This window comes from Lissotriton helveticus (assembly GCF_964261635.1).
Source record: "Lissotriton helveticus chromosome 1_1 unlocalized genomic scaffold, aLisHel1.1 SUPER_1_unloc_75, whole genome shotgun sequence".
NCBI classification, from domain to species: Eukaryota; Metazoa; Chordata; class Amphibia; order Caudata; family Salamandridae; genus Lissotriton; species Lissotriton helveticus.
In genome coordinates, this window is record NW_027611720.1 from 607,622 (window position 1) to 629,965 (window position 22,344).

At 44.7% G+C, this 22,344-nt stretch overlaps 1 protein-coding gene across 1 annotated transcript in view; it reads right to left on the reverse strand.

Annotated features, from left to right (window-relative positions):
- LOC144806453 (uncharacterized) overlaps nt 1-18,794 on the reverse strand; it is a 41,914-nt gene extending 23,120 nt beyond the window's left edge. The window contains 1 exon segment of the mRNA XM_078672815.1: nt 18,452-18,794. The gene's annotated coding sequence lies outside the window, so the exon portion shown is untranslated.
- Nucleotides 18,795-22,344: the final 3,550 nt, after the last annotated feature.

Genomic DNA, 22,344 nt, shown 5'->3' on the forward strand with positions numbered 1-22,344 from the left:
CACTTTCAGTGTGACTTGCAAGAATCAATGAATAATCCTCATCAGAATTCAATTCAACTGAATAAAATCAAACAAACATAACTACATAAATGACAAACATAAACACAAGCCAGGTGTATAGAGAAAGAAGTTTATCAAAAATTTAAAACAATTCATCTGGTATACAGAAAGTAACATAGGACTGCAGGTTGACACTTAGTATATGCACAAGCAACTCAACAGAACCTATTAACGCCTATCCCAAAAGCTTAATGAAGAAACAAAAAGGATGAAGCGGAGGTCGACGTTTCGGTCTCCTACAGAATACTTGGCGAGACCATCTTCAGGACTGATGACACTTTAAATCTGTATATTACAAAGTGTAATCTGAAACAGAAATGTTTTCAGTTACCAAACTTATCTAATTGATCTTTTTACTAACACCTTAGCTTGTACAGCTACATTTATAACAACATAAAAGAACAGTATTACACAAAACATATTTACAAAAAACATATTAGACATCCAAGGAGAGAATTAATTTTTCAATTACATTCTTGATAGCGATCTCCATTTGTGTGGCATACAGAAACCTGTCTATACACTCATCACTTAAACGCAAATAACTACTGAATCAAATTATGACATCAGCTTAAATGCATACTGTGCTACCATCAATTTCAAATTATGAGGCAGTATGTAGACTAACTTTATACAGAGCAATATTCTCTTTACTGATGCCTACAGGCAAAACACTTAAAGCCCCTTGTGGATGTTTCAAAAAGGCCACCGCAGAAAACATGCGACCTAGCTTTATTTAAACCTTATTTTTAATGTTAGAGGGACAAGAAAGAATCTGGGCTGTGCAAGTCAAACAAGGCTAAATGCTCTATATACAAAATAACTTACAGCGAGTATTGTAACAGTTGCAAATTGAATTTGGGCAACAAGATCACGTCACGTCCTTACGTTGTGGACATGGGTACTTCGGCGGGTTTATTAATATCAACCAATCTGAGGAGATATAATACAACCTTTTAGTTTAAATGCCTCATACTACTATGGAAACCAAGTTAAAATACCTCGACTGAATTACCTTTCACTTTTGGTGAACTCGTGAATGCAGGGTACCGCTTTCACTGAAACGTCAGTCAGACGGCAATTCAGGAGAATAAATCTGATTGACAACAAAACACATTGTTTGTATTGTGGCCTTTCTAAATCTAAATAAAATTGATTTACAGAGTATAGTTGAGCGCTTACCAAAAAGAAAAGGTCCTTTGATCAGATGTTAGCTTAAATCAACTTCAGGTATCTTCCGTAAATGCTACAAAAAATAAACTCACTATTAGAACTCATTCTACACGTGTGTTACAGTGTTTTTCTTCAAGAGAAGAACGGAGCTCTAGCTCAGGTTATCGACTTACCGATAGCGTTCTAACCGAGGTCCACAAGACGGGGATCCTGTTTCTATCGAATAGGCGGAAACGCCTCATACCTATTGCGCTTCCATTTAAAGGGCCGTTTGGATATCGAGATAGACTGCGCCAATGGGCGCCATCTTTGAACGGGTTTTAGCCGCCCATGTTTAAAGGTGGATAGAAATCGGCAATAAGCCTATATTGTATTGTAGACCGCGAAAAGCCACATAGACAAAGTAAAAGAATGGTGGCGACAAAGAAAATGAAATGTCGACGCTTCTGAAATGGTCAGATTGAAACATCCTTTTATACTAACAGTGATTGTAAGCAAACATCGAAACAGATACATATTTCATTTGTAGCTTAGTGCATTTCTTCAAAAAATCTGAAATTATACTTTTTCAGAAAATCACATAAAGTTTTACAGTTCAAGGGTGCTTAATAAAAACTCATTCTATACAGTGAATCTTGTAGCTATGAGGGCGACAGTTCTAGTCATAATACTGCTCCATAGTTGACCTTCTAAGCAGTTTTAACAGCACAGATTAAGAATATTTTCAGAAAATGACATTACGCTAAACATGCTAACGCATGCCATTTAATTACCTCCAACACCCACCCAAATAGTGTAGCAAACACGGGATTTCCAGGCTAAAACTTTCTCTAATTGCAACACTGCTAACGTGGTGTACTGTATTCAATGCCCGTGTTTGCTACACTATTTGGGTAAAACCATTCAACCCATCAAAAAACGTATCTTGCAGCACCAGTCCAGAATTAGGTGTAGAAAAGAAAATGCACCTTTGGTGGAACACTACCTACAACTGGGTCACAAAGAAACGGATATGACTTGGTGGGTGTTGGAGGTAATTAAACCTAATAAAAGACAGAACAACATCGACAAAGTCCTCTCTTTAAGAGAAGGCAAACTTATCTGTTTAACTGACACTGTTAAGAGAGGATTACATTCAGCCACTGAATGGCATGCGTTAGCATGTTTAGCGTAATGTCATTTTCTGAAAATATTCTTAATCTGTGCTGTTAAAACTGCTTAGAAGGTCAACTATGGAGCAGTATTATGACTAGAACTGTCGTCCTCATAGCTACAAGATTCACTGTATAGAATGAGTTTTTATTAAGCACCCTTGAACTGTAAAACTTTATGTGATTATCTGAAAAAGTATAATTTCTGATTTTTTGAAGAAATGCACTAAGCTACAAATGAAATATGTATCTGTTTCGATGTTTGCTTACAATCACTGTTAGTATAAAAGGATGTTTCAATCTGACCATTTCAGAAGCGTCGACATTTCATTCTCTTTGTCGCCACCATTCTTTTACTTTGTCTATGTGGCTTTTCGCGGTCTATAATACAATATAGGCTTATTGACGATTTCTATCCACCTTTAAACATGGGCGGCTAAAACCCGTTTAAAGATGGCGCCCATTGGCGCAGTCCTATCTCGATATCCAAACGGCCCTTTAAATGGAAGCGCAATAGGTATGAGGCGTTTCCGCCTATTCGATAGAAACAGGATCCCCGTCTTGTGGACCTCCATTAGAACGCTATCGGTAAGTCGATAACCTGAGCTAGAGCTCCGTTCTTCTCTTGAAGAAAAACACTGTAACACACGTGTAGAATGAGTTCTAATAGTGAGTTTATTTTTTGTAGCATTTACGGAAGCTACCTGAAGTTGATTTAAGCTAACGTCTGATCAAAGGACCTTTTCTTTTTGGTAAGCGCTCAACTATACTCTGTAAATCAATTTTATTTAGATTTAGACAGGCCACAATACAAACAATGTGTTTTGTTGTCAATCAGATTTATTCTCCTGAATTGCCGTCTGACTGACGTTTCAGTGAAAGCGGTACCCTGCATTCACGAGTTCACCAAAAGTGAAAGGTAATTCAGTCGAGGTATTTTAACTTGGTTTCCATAGTAGTATGAGGCATTTAAACTAAAAGGTTGTATTATATCTCCTCAGATTGGTTGATATTAATAAACCCGCCGAAGTACCCATGTCCACAACTTAAGGACGTGACGTGATCTTGTTGCCCAAATTCAATTTGCAACTGTTACAATACTCGCTGTAAGTTATTTTGTATATAGAGCATTTAGCCTTGTTTCACTTGCACAGCCCAGATTCTTTCTTGTCCCTCTAACATTAAAAATAAGGTTTAAATAAAGCTAGGTCGCATGTTTTCTGCGGTGGCCTTTTTGAAACATCCACAAGGGGCTTTGAGTGTTTTGCCTGTAGGCATCAGTAAAGAGAATATTGCTCTGTATAAAGTTAGTCTACATACTGCCTCATAATTTGAAATTGATGGTAGCACAATATGCATTTAAGCTGATGTCATAATTTGATTCAGTAGTTATTTGCGTTTAAGTGATGAGTGTATAGACAGGTTTCTGTATGCCACACAAATGGAGATCGCTATCAAGAATGTAATTGAAAAATTAATTCTCTCCTTGGATGTCTAATATGTTTTTTGTAAATATGTTTTGTGTAATACTGTTCTTTTATGTTGTTATAAATGTAGCTGTACAAGCTAAGGTGTTAGTAAAAAGATCAATTCGATAAGTTTGGTAACTGAAAACATTTCTGTTTCAGATTACACTTTGTAATATACAGATTTAAAGTGTCATCAGTCCTGAAGATGGTCTCGCCAAGTATTCTGTAGGAGACCGAAACGTCGACCTCCGCTTCATCCTTTTTGTTTCTTCATTAAGCTTTTGGGATAGGCGTTAATAGGTTCTGTTGAGTTGCTTGTGCATATACTAAGTGTCAACCTGCAGTCCTATGTTACTTTCTGTATACCAGATGAATTGTTTTACATTTTTGATAAACTTCTTTCTCTATACACCTGGCTTGTGTTTATGTTTGTCATTTATGTAGTTATGTTTGTTTGATTTTATTCAGTTGAATTGAATTCTGATGAGGATTATTCATTGATTCTTGCAAGTCACACTGAAAGTGTAAAAATCTGGTATGGACCATGTGGTAAATAAATAATTAAATACCTGATCTATTTTTCGGAATAATTAATTAACAGATAGCTCAATAAATAAGAGTCAAAATTCGAGGTAGCTGGAGTTTGCAGGTTTTAATACAGCATAAAGGACAGGAACAGGACAACCTGCACGATCTGGGATGGCTAGCTAGCACGGGGGGCAGGATCGGGACAACAGCTAACTTTAATAACAGTGTACAACATATATATACTAAAACAGTTGCATTACATTCAGTGTAGTAGGCGTAGCAGTGGGCGGGGTTTGTAGCAGTCGCGAAAGATAAGGCATAAAGTGGGTGTAACAAGAGGCGTGTACATAGACATGTGATGCAAACGTAACGGAGTATGTCATAAATGGGGCGGAAACATGGAGGGGGCTACCTAAGGAGCCGGGACCTCTGACCTAGTGGTGCGCGCAAGCTGGCAATGACGTGTTACTGGGAGGAACTGGGGCTATGACTTCTGCGCTAGAAGGAGAGACTAAAGTCTGGAGAGTCAGAGCGACATGTACCTAAACACTATCTAGTATCTGATGTTTAAAGAACATGTTGATAGAATCCAAAAGTTATCAGGGTAAAGGCTAACAGACTCTAAGACTGGTGCATGCATTATTCTACATGTAGTGCGTGTTGAGGAATATTAAATGACCATTAATACAGTATTTCTCTTACATGGAGACGTAAAAGCTAGACGATGACTGAAACTATTGATGCGATTCAGTAGCTTAGGAATGCAGAGAAGGAGAGCTGGACTGATAACTAGAATCATAACATACTCTTGGCAGACTGGAGGCAGAGCCAGGCCGAGCCGGGCACTGTGAGGCATGAAGTAAGCTAAGGGTCAGGGATACAGGTGGGGGCTGTATCGCTCCTCGGAGAGGGTTCAGAAGACAGGAGCTGAATCTGAGTCCGGGCCCTTTTGAGGCCTAGAAACGGGGACTTTACAATGAAATAACGTGCACACTGAGAAACGTGGCAACGTAACTTTACATAGGCCTGATATTCGTTGTATTCACGAAAACTGGGAACTGGCATACTAGAGATGGACACAACTGTAATTGCGTCTTTAATCGATCATAAGGGATACATATGCATATTAATCATGCACATATAACATAACATGGGGAACACGTAGGCACATATAACATGGCAAAATTTACTTTTCCACATTCCCTCCTTGTGCCCTACGTTTCCATCAGGAAACATCTATATTCATGATACCGTCTATCATTTCATACAGTATCATTTGCTCGTCTCGAATTTTCTTGGAACGGGATCTAGGACGGGACTTGGGACTAGGAATACAAGAGGTAGCACAAATGCCGCAAATCGCAGGGCCACATTGTATACAGAGGCAGCAACTGAATATGATCGCTACTGCAATACCTAGAAATGACAATATTTTCCATCCCCAGGCAGATATGATACTCCAAAACCAACCGGACCATGTCCAGGTGCCTGGATTCTGGTGTAACTGATGGGCAATTTTATGAAGTCTGGTTATAGCTGAATAAACAGACGGCGCGTTATTAGGAATGAAAATGCAGCAACTAGATCCGATGACTCTACATGCTCCTCCTCTATCGGCCAGTATGACGTCAAGAACGAGACGATTTTGGAGCACGACAAATCTCATAGCAGATTGCTCTTCGGTTAAGTTACCTAGAGCAGAGGCAGTCTCATTCACTACTGCTTCAAGGGTTCTGGTTAACCTACGGATTAGCTTACTATTCTGGATAGGGCCTATAAAGAAGAAGAATCCTTTATTGAAGTCTGTATACTGTTCTAGAGCAGTTTCAGTTTGATCGACAATCGGGGACTCGATCTCCCTTCTATGTCTAATGTGTACTAGATGTGTGTTTCTATGATAATCAGATGGGGCTAGGAAAACTGGTGGCAGTAGGAAGGCAATGTAACAGGTTCCATCCCAATCGAGGGGCAGACGAACATATGCGGTCTGACCACAAACAAAATATGAATGACGTGAGGCTTTGAAAATAGATTTCCCACTGTCACTATACTTGACAATAGTAGTACAATCACTATGTCCTACATGTGCGGAACCATTCTTTCGGACACATAATTCGCCTTTGACTGGTAGTACTGAAATAGCAGGTAAATCTGGAGTGGTATCAGACTGAACATTCAGGACCATAAAATTCGAAGAATAATTACCTAAATTATGAACTTCGTTTTCTAGATCTAACCCTGTTCTATGGGTGAGACCTTGCTTGTCTGGAAAACATGTACTATTCAGAAGGGACATATCAGTTGAGGATGACGTTAACGTGGACCATGCTCCACACGAACCATTATGTGAAAACGGATAAGGAAAGAGTGGCAGAACTCCCTTCGGTGTCTGGAAAGGGGGGAGACGACCACACACCCAACAATTAGTAGCATTGCTGGTCTGGTGTGAATAATGCAGCATACGGATAAATGTGTTGTTGCGCATAGCAAGACGATAGGATAGTTCGTGAGGAGGCAGATCACTAAACGTGTGCTCTACTGTAGCATTAGAAAACTTATTTACATGAGAAATTGGAAAACATAAATGAAATGCATAACTTGTGCAGGTAACCATCAAACTCAGAAACAATATGAAACTTAGAAAAACGATACATCTGATTGAGTTTTGACTAACTCTCTCACTATGGGGGTCTATCTCATACATGTCAGATACCTGTCTAACCGTTTCACCCGAGGGGGACTTAGACAATTAAACTGGCTGACTTATTTTACTAGACCGGAGCTTACTTTTATACTCCTGCTGCGGAGTTTTCTCTAACAGGGGAGGCTTGGAATCAAAGTCAATAGCGGGACAGTCCTTGAGAATAGGGCAATTTTTAGAATCGGAAGTGTCTGTAGAAGTGTCATTGAACGTTTTAGTTCTTAGTCCATGAAATTTCTTGACGTGAGACAGGTGCATCCAGCCTTTTCTGCCTTCCAACTTCACGGCCGTACGGGTGGTCAGAAGGACTAACTTCGGCTCCTTCCAGCGAGGTTCCAGCGGACTTGAACGATCAAAGTTCCTTATTAAGACCAGATTGCCAGGAAGGATCTCATGTGGCTTGACTTCAGTATTGTCGGGAAATGCAGCGGCAACCTGTGAACGACAAGAGTGTAGGGCAGACATCAAGGAAGCTAGGTAATCTGTCAGCATATTACTGGAAACATCGGTAATACTGCGGGGTCTAGGTGTACCCCACATATTTGGGGGGCGGCCGAATACGACCTCATAAGGGGACAGACCTGATCTGGAATGTGCGACCATGCGCATATAGAATAGGGCGACTGGCAGAGCTACTAGCCAGTCCACACCTTTCTCTTTACCGACTTTGGCGATGCGGATTTTTAGGGTCTGGTTATGTCTCTCTACGAGACCTGCTGCTTCAGGATGGCGTACACAATGGAACTTCCACTGGTACCCTAACAAAAGGGAAACATGCTTCATGAGTTCAGATGAGAATGGCTGGCCGTTGTCTGAATACACGACCCTAGGGAGTCCATAGCGGGGGAAAAATTCACGAACCAACTGCTTGGCAGTGGTCGCGGCTGTGTAATCTGGAACTGGATATGCTTCTGTCCATCTGGACAAAGCGCATACAACTACAAGGACATACTTGAAACCTCGACATCGCTCCATCTGAATGTAATCCATCTGGAGGACCTCAAAAGGGTGGTCAGGAGGCTGAAATCCCCCTTGTTCCACCGGGACACTTTTACCTGGATTGAACTGACAACATATCATACAGGTACGGACTTTCTGCTTGGCTGCAGCTCGTAAATGCTTGTTGAACCAAATGTTCTGGATACCGTCTAACATGGCTTTTTCTCCTAAGTGTGCTGGACTATGTGCGGTATTAATAATGACTTGAACCATTGAGTCGGGGAGAAACCATGTGGCTTTTCCCTTTGTCAACCATCCCTGATCTGTCTGGACCCCTCCTTGTTCGGACCATTTCTTGATTTCTTCGGGAGTAGCATGTGACTGGATATCTATGACATCTTGAGTAGGGTCCTTAACTGTCATACATGTAGTCGGATCTGGAGTGGATGTCGGTGTCTTGTTAACTGGTATGTCTGGTGTCTTGTTAACTGGTATGTCTGGTGTCTGAACAATAAGCTTGGCTGTTCGATCTGCTAGATCATTGCCTTGAGAAATAATGTCTGTAACTTTCGTGTGTGCTTTGCATTTCATGATAGCGATAGATGTCGGTAAATGTATTGCATCTAACAGAGCTTGAATAAGGAAACCATGCTGAATCTTGGTTCCATGAGAAGTCATGAAACCTCTTTCTTGCCAAAGCACTCCGAAGTCGTGTACAACTCCGAATGCGTAACGTGAATCTGTGTAAATGTTAACTTTCAGGTTCTTGGCACGTATGCAGGCTTGGGTCAGAGCAACTAGCTCTGCTGCTTGAGCGGACAGGGTGTCAATACGGTGTGTCTCTATAACTTCAGTGTCAGTAGTCACTGCATACGCGGCTACTAGTTCTCCTGTACTTGTTCTCATACATGAACCATCCACATAAAGTGTCAGGTCAGGATCTGGTAATGGAATATCTGTCAGGTCTTGTCTTGGCTTTGTCATGGTGTTAACAACTTCCACACAGTTATGTGTGGCAGGATTTGAAGAAACTGACGGTAACAGTGTAGCAGGATTTAAAACGTTGCAGCGTCTGATTTCTATGTGTGGCTGGAACAGTGTCAATTCATAACCTGTTAAACGTGCAATTGTCAAGTGCTGAGTCTGTGTTCGGTTTAAAAGAACTTCCACGGAGTGTGGAACTTGTACTGTCAGGGAATGTCCTAATACTATGGAATCACTTTGTCTGATAGCTAGTGCTGTGGCTGCAACTGACTTGAGGCACGCAGGCAGGGCCTGGGCTACTGGATCTAATATGCTCGAAAAATAAGCACAAGGCTTGTATTGTCCGGCTTGATCTTGTGTAAGAACAGATAATGCTGTACCATCACGTTCTGTGACAAAAAGGGTAAAAGGCTTACTGTAGTTCGGTGTAGCTAGAACAGGTGCTTGGCATAAAGCTTTCTTCAACTCATTAAAACTAAGTGTATGTTCAGATGTCCAAGGGAGAACAGTCGATACGGCTGCCTCCTGTGTTGTTAACTGTATCAGTGGCTTGGCTAGGAATGCATACTGAGGAATCCATTGTCTGCAGTAAGAAGTAAGGCCGATAAAAGCTCGTACCTCCTTCTGTGTCCTGGGCTGTGGAAGACTCGCTATTAACTGGATGCGATCGGGTGTCAACTGCCTACCCCACTTGGACAGTAAGTGGCCTAAGTAGATCACTTGCTGGACACAGAATTGAAGCTTCGAAGGGGACACCTTGTGCCCCATCTCGGCTAGGAAATACAGAACTGTAAGTGACGCTCGCTCGCAGTCACGTTCAGAACCGACTGTGATCAGTAGATCATCGACATACTGGAGCAGGGCAGTGTCAGTTGGCATGTGAATATTGTCTAGTTGTCTCTTAAGTGCTTGACTGTAAATACTAGGACTTTCTGTGAAACCTTGAGGAGCTCGTGTAAATTTATAGCTCCTTCCATTTAAACAGAATCCGAAAAGGTACTGGCTATCTGGATGAATTGGAACACTGAAAAATGCATTCTTGAGGTCGATAACAGTAAAAAATATTGCCTCAGAATCAATGGCTGTCAATAGGGATGAGATATCTGGAATGACTGGGTACTGGGGAATGATACATTTATTGAGTTCTCGAAGGTCAATCACTAATCGATATACTGGGAGTGCATTTGGATCAGTACGTTTCATGACTGGAATGATAGGAGAATTACATACATTGGAGTCAGTTTCTACAACTACTGCTTGAACCATGAGCTCGTCAATAATTTTGGATAAGGCTGCTACAGCCTCAGGTGGCAATCTGTACTGTCTGATTCGTGGTAACACTACACCTGGCTTGAGAGTCACACGATGGGGTGTGATTTGCATAAAACCAACATCAGTTGGACCTTGCGCCCATAGATGCTGCGGAACATTGGACAATCTCGGATCAAAATCTCGTAAAACATAGTGACCCTTGAAGTAACGTAAAAACAAACGTATTCCTTCTGGGGAGCAGCAAATAACTGCACCTAATTCTTTTAATGTCTTAATGCCTAACAAATTTTCTGGACATGATTTCGTAAGTAACAGGTCAGTAGTTCGGGACAATGGACCAACTTCTAGAGTAACTGGTTTGGAAATCTCGTTAACTATTGGCTTTCCGGAAAATCCAAGGGAAACATTTCTAGAGCCTGAGAGCGGAGCCCCTGGAACCTCGTCATGACTGATAGTAGTCCTACTTGCCCCTGTATCAATCAGAAACTTTCTGTCTTTCCCTAATACTTGACTGTGAACATAGGGACCCTCTTGATCTACAGGTATCTCGATGAGAGGCAAGCCTACCTCCCTCTCTAGGCTGTTTCATGAATACGGTTGATACTCTGGATACTCTGACTGGGCATACTGGTACATCTGCTGTGTAACATGCTGTGTTGCAGCGATAGGCTGCGGTACTGGAACTGTCTGTGGTGCATTCTGTGGTGACTGAGAAGTCTGTGAAACTTGTTCTTGTCTAGGCGGACGTGGTCTTTCTTTAGTCTTACCAGTGGCTATGTTGTGTTTCAGAACTGCACACTCGTTTATAAAATGACCTGGCTGTTTACAATAATTGCAGGTCCCTTTAACAGGAACTGCAGCATGACTGGCTTGATTCGTACCCCTCTTCTGACTGTCTTGAGGAACAGATTGTGCGACTAATACTTTCATTTTCGTATCTTTCATACGTCTCCTTTCATGATCTTGCTCTTCTCTGATTCTATTCTGGTGATACTGGAGCATCTGAAGCATTTGGGACGGAGTATTAGCTTGCCAGGTACTCTCGACTTTCAAAACTCTATTTTTAACTTGTGGACTTGAATTCTCGACTAGTTTAGTAACAAAAAGATGAGGGTATGACTCACTACTCGTCTTTAAACCACTGTTGATGCTAAAACATTTCTCGAATCTGGAATAAAAATCACTAGTGTCTTCGTCTGGTTTCTGTTTACAGGCTGAGATTGCATCCCAGTCTTCCTTTTTAGTGGCTAATAACCTAGGCAAAACCTGTATCAATAATTCTGGTAATTCTTTACATTTGTCTCCGAGACCGGTACCTGGTACTCGTATCTTATCTTCAGCTTCTAGAGCTGTCCAATCGATCTTTTTCTCTCCCACCTCCCATTCTTTTTCCTTGAGTTTTTCGTATACCCCTGCGGGCAACAGGACCTTTAGCATTTTAATAATATCTGGATACGTGTATTCTCCCATACGGAGCATGTCTTTTAATTCACGGTGGAACCCTGCTGGATCTTTATCGTGACAGGGAATTAACTTCTTCATCTCTAAGAGTTCCATCTTTGTAATCGGGGTGTAAACAAATACTCGTTGCATTTCACCACCCTCTGTCCTAACTGGGTGTACTTCTCGTAACGGATGCTGTCTGTCTATGTAAAACGGTTTACTTTCTGGGGGTGAGACGTGAACAAAATGCGGATTCAGAAACGTTCTATATTTGTGGCGCTGTTCTAGAATGACAGTAATTAAATCGGTACCTAAACCTTTCCATCTATACTGGAGTAACTCGTTCAGGATATCATGTAACGGACCTGGATCAGAATGTTGACCCTCATACAATGTAATGAGGTGCTGGATCATATACATACCCACCAGTCGCTGCTCGGCTGGGGGCAGTTTCAGAAACATTTGTGCCACTATTTCGTCTGGAAAAGTGGTAGAATCAGTAATCCATCGGACTGCTGATCGGGCCAGTTCTTGTTCATGCATGGTACCTAACTCACTATAACCGATTCGTGATTTCAGAATTTGATCGGTAGCTTGAAATACTTGTTCTAGAGAGCCTTGTTCTGGTGCTGGAAGATGAAAGACTTTCTTGTGTTCTAGGCGTAAATGTCGGTCTGGAAATCTAGATTTACCTACATACGCTATTCTGGCGGGATTCTCGTCGTCTACCTCTTCAGTAGAAGAGTCATTTTCTTTCTCGCTTACTAGAGCTTCTTTGCGTTGTTCGTGTAACCTTATTATTTCTTTACGTATTTTCTTGTACATACTCTCTATACTATTGAGTGTCTTGTGCTTACCCTCGGCTATATTATCACTCCACCTTGTCAGAATTTTCATTTCGTTCAAATCTTTAGTCGGATAATCTTGTTCCCTTATTAAACAATTGATTAGAAACTTTAATAGCATGAACTGAATCTCAGCTTTCCTGAGAGACATGACTTCACCAATACTTTCTGGATCTTGTCCTGTACGAATGAAACGATACATTCTGTCTAGATCTTCTTTCATATTCGGTAGGGTGACCAAATACTCGGACACCTGTCTTATATGCACGGAATATATAACCATACCATCCTCGCCTGGAACTGGATCATAACAGCATTCAGTAAGAGCTCGTCTGATATCTGCAATGGACTGATATTTAGGCGTACGCTGTAATGCACGTTCATGTAACTCGACTAACCCTAGACGTCTATTTGGCGGCGGGGTACCAGGAGGACCTCCTCCCGCGGCCCCTGAACTGGAATCGTCGACTGACACTCTTCGTGCTGGCAGAGTGATCGATGTAGCGGGTACTTGTAATGTAGGCTGGACCGGGGGTACCGTAACAGGTGCTGTAACAGGTGCCCCGGTGACTGGAGGAGCAGGATTTACATTATTTACAGGAGCTGGCGAAACAGGATTTGCATATTCTGGGACTGTGTCGTCCAAATAGGACGAGAGAAAAATATCAGCTGCGGTCGGTTTGTGACGTAGCTTGGTCGGAACTAAGGGCGGCGGAAAATTACTGGATGCCTCCGGGGTTGCTTTTGGCAAGCCCTCGGCAAGAAGAGGATACATACCCTTAATGAGGGCATTTCTCTGTCTGTCTGACTGTTCGGTTTTAACTCGTTCACCTATTTCGATTAATTCCCTTTCTTGGGCTCTCTCTGTGGATTCCCTACTTAATTCTGACTTTCTGATTTCTTTTTCGGTTCTTTTATGAGATTCTTTGCGCCATAACTCGATGGCATCTTTCTGTGACTGTCTGGCTTTCTTTTTCCATAATGCTTCTTCTACTCGCATGATGCACTCGGCATCCCACGTACCTGATACAGGCCATCTATACTTTTCTTCTAACTGTTTGGTGTACTCCACCCATAAATCTAGATATAATATGGCGCTTATGCCATGCTTATGATACATAAAATGACCTGGACTGTCCCTAGGCGGGACAGGGACTGCTTCTTCTAACAGACCTTTTCTAGTTCTTAACTGACGTAACTTGGAGAATAGAGGCATGACTGGGCTGGAGTCTAGACACAATACAATACACAATGAACACGATAATTACTGAAGAACAACACATTCATACCACGACATTGAAATACATGAATGACATTTAAGATAACTGTTCGGACAAAATACTACCTGGAATACCAAAAACAGAATACATGAATTTCTCGAGAACAGAACAGACTAGAACAGAAACTAGATGCACTGCTAAAACAGTACGAAACTTACCGGTCTCATAAAGAGACACGTCAGGACCCGCATCCACCTAAGTGGACACTTCGTGTTGGATCTGTGTACCCAAACCCACGGACCAGAGACAATACAATTGACCCTGTCTAGATACTACCCCAGCAACGGTACTCACCGGGCAGCAAGAACGGAAGGCCTCGGACTGGACTGGACTGCTACGACGACGGACGGACGAACTTCGGACTTCTGTTACGGGTGGGCCTCCGGATACCTCGGACCTTGGACTCTCGGCTTGGGCTCTGGTCGGGACTCGCCGCGTTCCTCCACCGCCTCGTCTGGATGCTGGACCGCAACCTCCGTCTCCTCCGTGGGCCTGAGGGATACTTGAAGCAGAAATATCTGCACGTGCACGGTATGGTTCCGTCACGGCTGCAGAGGATCAGGGGGCTTGCGTGGCTTCTCCGGTGCGTGGGGAAAGGGCAAGTCCCTGTTCGGGCGCCATTATGTGGTAAATAAATAATTAAATACCTGATCTATTTTTCGGAATAATTAATTAACAGATAGCTCAATAAATAAGAGTCAAAATTCAAAGTAGCTGGAGTTTGCAGGTTTTAATACAGCATAAAGGACAGGGACAGGACAACCTGCACGATCTGGGATGGCTAGCTAGCACGGGGGGCAGGATCGGGACAACAGCTAACTTTAATAACAGTGTACAACATATATATACTAAAACAATTGCATTACATTCAGTGTAGTAGGCGTAGCAGTGGGCGGGGTTTGTAGCAGTCGCGAAAGATAAGGCATAAAGTGGGTGTAACAAGAGGCGTGTACATAGACATGTGATGCAAACGTAACGGAGTATGTCATAAATGGGGCGGAAACATGGAGGGGGCTACCTAAGGAGCCGGGACCTCTGACCTAGTGGTGCGCGCAAGCTGGCAATGACGTGTTACTGGGAGGAACTGGGGCTATGACTTCTGCGCTAGAAGGAGAGACTAAAGTCTGGAGAGTCAGAGCGACATGTACCTAAACACTATCTAGTATCTGATGTTTAAAGAACATGTTGATAGAATCCAAAAGTTATCAGGGTAAAGGCTAACAGACTCTAAGACTGGTGCATGCATTATTCTACATGTAGTGCGTGTTGAGGAATATTAAATGACCATTAATACAGTATTTCTCTTACATGGAGACGTAAAAGCTAGACGATGACTGAAACTATTGATGCGATTCAGTAGCTTAGGAATGCAGAGAAGGAGAGCTGGACTGATAACTAGAATCATAACATACTCTTGGCAGACTGGAGGCAGAGCCAGGCCGAGCCGGGCACTGTGAGGCATGAAGTAAGCTAAGGGTCAGGGATACAGGTGGGGGCTGTATCGCTCCTCGGAGAGGGTTCAGAAGACAGGAGCTGAATCTGAGTCCGGGCCCTTTTGAGGCCTAGAAACGGGGACTTTACAATGAAATAACGTGCACACTGAGAAACGTGGCAACGTAACTTTACATAGGCCTGATATTCGTTGTATTCACGAAAACTGGGAACTGGCATACTAGAGATGGACACAACTGTAATTGCGTCTTTAATCGATCATAAGGGATACATATGCATATTAATCATGCACATATAACATAACATGGGGAACACGTAGGCACATATAACATGGCAAAATTTACTTTTCCACAATCAGGACATCAGCCAGGGGCTTGTGAAGCTCAGGATATATGCCAGGGCATTGTGAGGACCAGGACATGAGCTGGGCCTTGTGAGGACCAGGACGTGAGCTGGGACTTGTGAGGACCAGGACATGAGCTGGGCCTTGTGGGGACCAGGACGTGAGCCAGGGCCTTGCGAAGACCAGGACGTGAGCTGGGCCTTGTGAGGACAAGGACGTGAGCCAGGGGCCTTGTGAAGACCAGGACGTGAGCTGGGGCCTGGCGGACCAGGATTTGAGCTAGGGCCTTGTGAGGACCAGGACTTGAGCTGGGCCTGGTGGACCAGGACATGACCTGGGGCCTGGTGGACCAGGGCCTTGTGAGGACCAGGATGTGAACCGTGGCCTGGTGAGGACCTGTTATGTTCCATATAGGTACCCATATATAGGTCCGGGTAATATCATATACTTTCACCTTTTAGGATTGAACCTTTACCTAGTTCAAGTCCTGGGTGCAGCAGGAGGGTTTTCCCCTGAACAATAGCCTCCTATAACTTCATCAATGGACTCATACAGTATGAATGAATATTCATGAGGGTTCTTGGAAACCAGGTAGAAGCTACACCACCTGCATAATATCTATGTACAAGGTTAATCACCTACGTCATGCTCAAATCCAACAATGCCTAACACAAGGAACAAGGGACAAAGAAACAGATAATTTTTGTATAAATACAGCACATCTTACTGAGTTAAGAGAGAGGAGATCAGGACTTCCATGCCGACACACTAACGTGAGGCGCTGAAGTTCGTGCACTCGGACACTCCAGCTCGCAGTGGTCTGAACATCCCTTGCGGGTTGTCCAGTTCGATACCAGAACGGGGGTCCCACACGCATTTTATGGTAATGTATTTTATATGCTGGTATGCATTCATTATTTTAGCAGAATGGTAGAAATCTATCATCCTTTTACGTTTCTAGTGCTTCTAGTTATGTATATCCTCTACTGTCTATTGATTGCCTCAGCACATCTATTTTACACTAGAATAACGACTGTTCATAAAATACATATTGAAAACATCCCAACCGTTTATTCTGTGTATCTATCTGAGAGGATCAGAGTTGTCAACCGTTTATTCTGTGTATTTATTTGAGAGGATCAGAGTTGTCATGTTTGATAGTTGCCAGAAACTCTTCCCTCCTTGGTAAGAGGAGTTTCCATTGGCACTGTGAGCTAGCTGGTATACAGGCCAACATACCAGACAGAGGTGTCCAGAATCAGTCTGACACCAATCCTATAGTCTATGTTGTCTAAACGCACAAAACCCAGATGACAAGCCAGGACAGGCCTCTATGCCTACACCCCTGGACAGACCTCACCTCCTCTGCACCCCTGGACAGGCCTCCCCTCCTCTGTACCACTGTACAGGCGTCACCTCCTCTCCTCCCCCTGGACAAGCCTCGCCTCCTCTGCACCCCTGGACCGGCCTCAGCTCCTCTGCACCCCTGGACAGGCCTCACCTCCTCTGCACCCCTGGACAGGCCTCTCCTCTCCACCCCTGGACAGGCCTCTCCTCCTCTGCACCCCTGGACAGGCCTCACCTCCTCTGCACCCCAGGACAGACCTCACCTCCTCTGCAACCCTGGACAAGCCTCACCTCCTCGGCACCCCTCGACAAGCCTCACCTCCTCTCCTCCCCCTGGACAAGCCTCACCTCCTCTGCACCCCTGGACAGGCCTCTCCTCCTCTGCACCCCTGGACAGGCCTCACCTCCTCTGCACCCCTGGACAGACCTCATCTCCTCTGCACCCCTGGATAGGTCTCACCTCCTCTGCACCCCTGGACAGGCCTCACCTCCTCTGCACCCCTGGACTGGCCTCACCTCCTCTCTTCCTCTGGACAAGCCTCGCCTCCTCTGCACCCCTGGACAGGCCTCTCATCCTCTGCCCCCAGGACAGGCCTCACCTCCTCTGAACCCTGGACAGGTCTCACCTCCTCTGCACCCTTGGACAGGCCTCTCGGTGAAGGATTCTCATTAAGGAAAGAGGAGCCCAGAGTTCATTCCACCCCATACAGCACCTCTGACTCCACTCTGAGCCTCGGGGCGCTATGCACAGGCCCCAGAGAGACACTGCTTCCACGGACAGGTCTCACCTTCTCTGCACCCCTGGACAGGCCTCACCTCCTCTGCACCTTTGGACAGGCCTCTCCTCCTCTGCACCCCTGGCCAGGCCTCTCCTCCTCTGACCTCTGGACAGGCCTCTCCTCCTCTGCACCCCTGGACAGGTTTCTGGACAGGCCTCACCTCCTCTGCACCCCTCGACAGGCCTCTCTTCCTCTGCACTCCTGGACAGGCCTCCCCATCTCTGCACCTTTGAACAGGCCTCTCTTCCTCTGCACCCCTGGATAGGCCTCTCCTCCTCTGACCCCTGGACAGGCCTCTCCTCCTCTGCAGCCCTGGACAGGCTTCACCTCCTTTGCACCCCTGGACAGGCCTCACCTCCTCTGCACCCCTGGACAGGCCTCTCCTCCTCTGCCCCCCTGGACAGGCCTCAGCTCCTCTGCACCCCTGGACAGTCCTCAGCTCCTCTGCTCCCCTGGACAGGCCTCTCCTCCTCTGCCCCGCCTCTGGACAGGCCTCACCTCCTCTGCCCCTGGACAGGCCTCTCCTCCTCCGCACCCCTGGACAGGCCTCTCCTCCTCTGACCCCTGGACAGGCCTCGGCACCAGAAAGAGCTGAGCTCTCCTGACCTCACCATAAATGCCAGGGGGGGATCTGATCCATGGATTAATAAATTGCAGCCAAGTGAGTTAGTTAGTCAGCTCCTACCTGATCAGAAACCTGTCCAGGCTCTCTCCTCCTCCTGGGGGGCAGATCTGGGATCTGAGTGGGGCAAATCTGGGGTCTGAGGGGGTCTGTAGATGAAGGTCTCTGCCCACCAGACAGGGCTCCTTCCTCCTCTGCTGCAGGCTGCACACACCAGGAGAGACAGGAAGTGATGTCAGCATTTGCTGCTGGTGCTGTCTCTGCCGCCGCTGACCCGGAAGAGGAAACCCTTCTCCCTTCATTACAATGTGCAGCTCAGTGGGTTTCATCAGCAGGCGAGGAGCGCCATCTGGTGGCTGCTGACGGAACCGCCGCCTCCAGGCTCCAGCAGGGAAACAAGCTTTGGTGACTGTAAAGACCTGGGTTTTTAAATGTCACGGAGATGTGGACACTCACAGTCCATGACAGGGTCTTGTATTGGAAACAAGCATTGGTGCCTGCAAATGAACAGACATGACATTCAGGAGTGAATTTAAATGAGGACTTGTATTTCATTCAATATGTGCAATGTAGACACAGCTGCTGCAATGAGGCTGGGCAGCGTTTCTACTGTTCCTGTTCCAGGGGGTGATTCTTTATATTTTACAGGGCCGTGAATCCTCAAACCATAGCTGCCAAGGTTTCAGATTGCTATGTGTGACATTTTCATAATTTCAGTGAAATTATGAGTGACATTTCAATGACTATGAGTGACACTGTCTTGTGGCGGGCAAAATCAAGTAATAAAGATTAGGGAAACAGATAAATAACAGAAATTACCCCCATTTCAGCAACAAGAAACTCTAACAAGGTCTTAAAACTGCAGCAAAGCAGCAGGAATGGAAGGAAGGGCACTAACCGGAGACAGCAGCATGACTGCAGCTCTCAGTTACAGAGACATTTTCCCCCTGAAATAAAACCAAACACATAAGTCCATGGAAAAAGCAAAATATCAGAAATGACTTCACCCTTTAAAACAGTAATAAGCTTTGGAAAGACGTTCAAGCTTCTACATAGCCCCTGAATTGCAAACTTACTAACCTACAGCCCCGTTCTAAGATGAATGTTACTGGAAGGGGGCCTGCTACAAAAGGCATATGTTTTAAAACTCACTATTCACAGGGGAGAGGGTCAAAGAAATTATACAACTCCACCACCCCGAACCCCCTAAGGCAAAGTATACACACAAGAAGGGGTGGAGAGATTAGAGTACACGTGTAACAACACGAGACAGAAAAAAGAAATCTGTTTTGAAAACTGCCCTCACCCACACACAAAAGTGTGTGACATGCTTCATCATCGGGTCTGCTTACAAAACGCCCTGGTGTAGCCACACTCAGGGCGGAGCATAAGGTAAGGGGAAAAACTAATAATATTTTGAGAACCTAGTCTTCTCTTCTAACACGACCCATCCTCATTCATTTTAACCCTTTCCATGCTGATGACGGCCCCCAGCCGTCATACACTACGGGGCTCGTGTGCTGATGACGGCTGGGGGCCATCATAAACCCGCCCACTCGCCATTCTGCCGCACAGGCGCAGAATCGCAGCCGCATGGAAGGGGTTAATCCTGGTTGTGGAACCTATAAATAAAGGTTTCATTGCTATCCACAAACCAGTTTTAAAGCACTTTCCCATTAACTGCACTTTGTCTTATCACCATTCCCAGTCACAGGGTGATATTCACTGTTCTATCACTCGGTTTGTTAAATTTGTGTTGTGTCTTGTCATTTCTCAATATTTTATTATTTTTCCCCCTTCCCTTATGCTCCGCCCTGAGTGTGGCTACACCAGGGCGTTTTGTAAGCATATGTTTTAAAACTTCATGGGATATAAATTGCACACAGATGATCAATCATGGTAATTTAGAAATCATTTTTAGAAGCATTAAATGTGAACTGTAACTCATCCAAGCATGTTTTTGTTTTTATGGGACCACTTCTCCATTTCCGTCTTCATACTGCTTTTCAATACAGGTTTTCATTTTGGCGTTTATAAAAACAGAAGAGTTCAGGTCTTACAAGCAATATTCTGCTTAGGCCGCATGTGCAGAGCAGGGCACGTGCACACTCCATTACGGATTACAGCGCTAGGTCAGGTGTAACATGAAAACGAAGTACAGAACTCCCATGATCGCTTTTAGGTGACCTCAAGAAGCCACAAAGTACTAAAGAAACAGCCCACGGAAAATAAAATGCAATAGTTTAGACAAAAACGCAGTCATGTAGCTAAGAACCGGAGTATGTGCAAAACAAGAGAAGTTCGGTATTAAATACACTCGTATCACTGCTAAACAATTCCCAAGCAGGCCTCTGGAACAGGTTATGAAATAATTGCATAACATTATGATGTGAATGCAGAGCCCGCACACTGCCCAGATGAACAGAAGGGCACTGCACACATTTGTTTTCAGAAGTTGCTGTCACGGAGAGCTACAACATAGATACTGAGCACGTGAGTTGTTCTGAATTAAGTTTGCTAGAAGAAACCAAGAGAACCCGTTTACTAAATAGATTAATTCAGTCTAAAAACAAAGCTACATTGGCACAACTTAGCTGAATAGTTTAGACAATTGTGACAAATGAGGCCTCTGTCTTTACAACAATGGAATAAGACACCTACAATGTATTCGCATGTCTTGTAAACAAAAAAAACAATCTCTGCCACACACGCTAGTTACATGATGAAAGAGAGCGCACAACGGGAACGTCGTACCACACATAAATCAAGGACAATTTGCAATTAAAGAAATGTTTACTTTTTAAGAAACGCTACAAATTGAAGATATTTAACATTATTATTGAACGATACCACTCCAGTAAGCAAAAACATAGCCGGGACTGCATAGAAGAGGGTTTCGCTGTGAATAAGCAGCACAACCTTTTACTATTTAGTACAAACAACTCAGGTCACAAACTGGCACTGAAAGTATTAGGAACAGCAGCACTGGCAGCGCGCTAGCGCTATTAATAAAATGTAAAGTACACTTTGAATAAAACCGATACCTCTCGAGCAGCAGCAATTGTACGGGCCGGACCTCGCCGCAGAACCATCAGGTGTGACCCACATAGGGGTCTCTCGCTCAGTGGATGGGTCTGAAGATGGAGGGGGTATTTCAGCAGCACAGGGGTCTCTCACTTAGTGGATGGGGCCTGAGGACAAAGGGGGTATTTCACCCATACAGGGGTCTCTCACTCGGTGGATGGGTCTGAAGACGGAGGCAGTGGCGTCACTGGGGTTGGTGCCACCCGGTGCGGGTAACTCATGGTGTCACCCCCTCACGACTTACCGCATGGACCACCTCTGTCGAAATGTACGGCGCTAGGTACTGTTTTACTCCCTCTAGCTCCCTCTCTCTCTCTAGCTCCCTCTAGCTCCCTCTCTCTGTCTAGCTCTCTCTAGCTCCCTCTCTCTGTCTTACTCCCTCTAGCTCCCTCTGTCTCCCTCTCTCTCTCTGTCTTACTCCCTCTAGCTCCCTCTCCCTCTGTCTTACTCCCTCTAGCTCCCTCTCTCTGTCTTACTCCTTCTAGCTCCCTCTCTCTCTCTCTGTCTTACTCCCTCTAGCACCCTCTCCCTCTGTCTAACTCCCTCTAGCTCCCTCTCTGTCTTGCTGCCTCTAGCTCCCTCTCTTACTCCTTCTAGCTCCCTCTGTCTCTGTCTTACTCCCTCTAGCTCCCTCTCTCTCTGTCTTACTCCCTCTAGCTCTCTCTCTCTCTGTCTTACTTCCTCTAGCTCCCTCTCACTCTGTCTTGCTCCTTCTAGTTCCCTCTCTTTCTCTTACTCCCTCTAGCTCCCTCTCTCTGTCTAGCTCCCTCTCTCTGTCTTGCTCCCTCTAGCTCCCTCTGTCTCCCTCTCTCTGTCTTACTCCCTCTAGCTCCCTCTCTCTCTGTCTTACTCCCTCTAGCTCCCTCTCTCTG